Raw genomic sequence first — 3,095 nt, forward strand, 5'->3', positions numbered from 1 at the left:
TAGCATTTACAAATAACAGTGTATCTAAAAGTATGAGACAACAACAAACAAAAAACATAGGCCTACCATTAAAAGCCGTGCTTGCACAGGTTGTGCATGATCCTCTTCAATACTATCCTCTGCTTCTCAATCAGGCTCAAACTGATAAACGATATTAACGACACCGTTGTTTACAATACAACCGGAGCACATGCCGCTGAGGTGAGGGGCGCTTTTAGACGCGCACTAGAGGCAGTTTAGCCAATCACAACACACTGGGCTAGCTAACCAATCAGAGCCCATCGCCTATTTCTGAGGGAGGGGCTTCATAAAAGAAGGAAATGATCAGCGTGTTTCTCAGAGAAGGGACAGAGTGGTGTGGAATAAATGTAAATTATGTGAAAAAAAATGTAAAAAAAAAACAAAGCATTAACACATGTTAGACTGCACCCCATAAACACAATCAAGCCTAGAAAAAAACCACTGAACCACCCCTTTAAATTATGAGTAGATTTACAGGCAGTAGCGTCTTTAAAAAAGACACAAGATGATTTATTAGCACTTTGTGTTTTACTTATTTATTTTTTATATAATGACAAAATGAAAAGCTGAGTCATCTTCCTCAAGCTGTTTTTGCTACATTCCTGATGCTTTCATAGTCTTTCTTTGCATCATGCACCCTTTCACTCTTCCTGTTTCTGATCACTTTTGCATGACGTTAGACTGAATCATCACTGAAGAACTGGATCTTTGAAGTCTGTTTGATTGTTCAGTCATTCAGTCTCTCATAGAGCTTAAAGCTTCACTGGATAGAATCGTTAAGAGATGGAGTGATTAGAAACGTTCGCCTTCACAATGGATATCACTCAGTACAAGCTCTGAAGCTTCTTATCGCCTATAACTAACAGTTAAGACGACAGTATATGGAGGATATTGCTAAAATGTCTTTTAAATATTAAGCTCTCCAACTGAAGTGATCTAGAAGAGATGTGACTGGCTTATCCACTGCAGTATGAAAAAGAAGTTTAGGCAATGTATTGAGTATTCGTTCACAATGATTTTACTGGAAGATACGAAGCATTTTATATAGTAATGTTGTCTTTAGCCACTTTTTATTTAGACCGTTTAGTCTATTTGGGCCATGTCAGTTGGGCAGTTTCGCTACCCTTTTTCTTCCTCTCTTTTTCTGTATGACAGCATTAAGAGATTTTAGAGACTTGTCTGGTTTAACCTTTTTAGAAAAATTGTAGGTTCAAAATACAAATTCAGGAATTTCTTAAATGTGTTAACAGAAATGCCTACGTGGAATTTTATATTTTAGAACAGGGCTTTGCAAACTTTTATTTGTCAGCCAAATCCCTTTGACCTAAAATATATGCTTGAAATTACCCCATGAGATTTTTATATTTTAATACTTTCACAACACATTCATGCATGTTCACAAATCTATGATGCTGGTTAAAAGTAAAGATGCTGATTGGAAGTTAAACAAATCATGTAGTTAAACAAAGTATTTTATTATTTTTTCAGTTTTATTTTAATTTTTTATTTATTTTTTCATTAATTTTGAACTGTCAACTCATTAACCCCCTGTATTTTTGCAAACCCCAGTTTGGGACACCCTGTTTTAGAATATTGTCCCATAAATTACAGAAAAAAAAGGTCAGTTATATGGTTTGGTGGTCATCAGTGTTATTTTAGTATCATTAATATACTATTATAGTTTTGTTAATATTTTGAATTTTATTTTCATTAATTTTAGTTAAAAGTTTTAGTAATTTTGATGTGTATTTTTGTCTTTTTTTATAAGTTTATTATTGTATTGTTTTAAATGTGTCTATATAGTTTCAATTTTTAGTTTTAGTTATACATATTTTTATACAAAATTTAATAATTATTTTGTCACTATGCAAAATGAGAACATTTGCCTTGGCAACTAGCTGAAATAAAATATATATATATATATATATATATATTGTTTTTCAGCTGTTTATTTTTATTTTATGTAATAAAAATAGTTTTGGTTTAGTAGATAGTTTAACACTTTGTTTTAGCTTTAGTTAACTATAATAACACTACAGAAAATGTATGATTATGGCATAATGCCACTATTGACCTCAAAAGTAACATCACTGAACCAGTCATAATCAAGAATTCAACAATGCCCGGCTAAAAAGATTTCAGTTTATAAATGTTTATTGGTACAGGCAGCACCTGATTCTGCACATTGCCCGTGAGAACGGCTACTCGAAGGTCATGATGGGAGATAGCTGCTCACGACTGGTAGTCAAACTACTCAGTAATATCACTCTGGGTCGCGGAGCAGCACTGGCTTCAGATACGGTGAGAAAAGTTTGTTCTGAGCCGTCTGACGATTAAAACAAACCCAAATGTTACTTATATTAACATGAAGCTGTTTTGTAGGGTTTCTCTGATCCTCGGTATGGGGATGGCCCATGAGGGACTATTCATCCAAAGAGATCGCCTTCTACAGCAGAATGTTTAATGTGCCCTCAGTTTTTATCTCAGGACTGGATACCAAGGTGAGAGTCTGTCATCAGGCCAAGAATAATGTCCCCCAGTGGTTCCTACATCAGTGTCATTTCTTCTCTGCTGCTAACATCATTACGCCTTCAGTCATTAGTGGTTAAACGGATCGTAGTTGATCCGTGATCCGTATGGACCAAGCGGCAACCTCCCGCTCTCTCTCGTGAAGCCAACAAGGAAGTGAATTAAACTGTAATTCATCAACTGGCCGCTAGAGGCTGGCTGCAAAAGGGAGTCAATCCCATAGACCCCCCCCATGTTAAAATGCCCAACTTTACAGCAGAAAAAAAACGTTTACAGCCTGGTTCAAAAAATTATTTTGGTCTATATAGCAAATTTTGCCCTTCATGACAACCGAATTTTTTTTTAACTCATCCTTTTAAATTATATTAAGCCTTAAAGTTCTGCATAATTAAGGGCGTGGCCACTTGAGTGACAGGTGGATTGCCGCTGCTGTCACCACCGTCGAGCTAGGTGGGCGTGGTTTCAGCAACCTGCTCCCGCCTCTTTGCCCATTTTCGATTATCCGGGAGTGACGCGCGTGACGCGCTGCCAAGATGGCGACGGCC

General features: G+C 36.4%; 1 pseudogene; it reads left to right on the forward strand.

Moving 5' to 3' along the window:
- Window positions 1–3,095, forward strand: part of LOC107685854 (cytoplasmic tRNA 2-thiolation protein 2-like) — a 19,463-nt pseudogene that overhangs the window by 3,599 nt on the left and 12,769 nt on the right.

Source organism: Sinocyclocheilus anshuiensis, unplaced genomic scaffold (genome assembly GCF_001515605.1).
Source record: "Sinocyclocheilus anshuiensis isolate Anshui unplaced genomic scaffold, SAMN03320099.WGS_v1.1 scaffold1018, whole genome shotgun sequence".
NCBI classification, from domain to species: Eukaryota; Metazoa; Chordata; class Actinopteri; order Cypriniformes; family Cyprinidae; genus Sinocyclocheilus; species Sinocyclocheilus anshuiensis.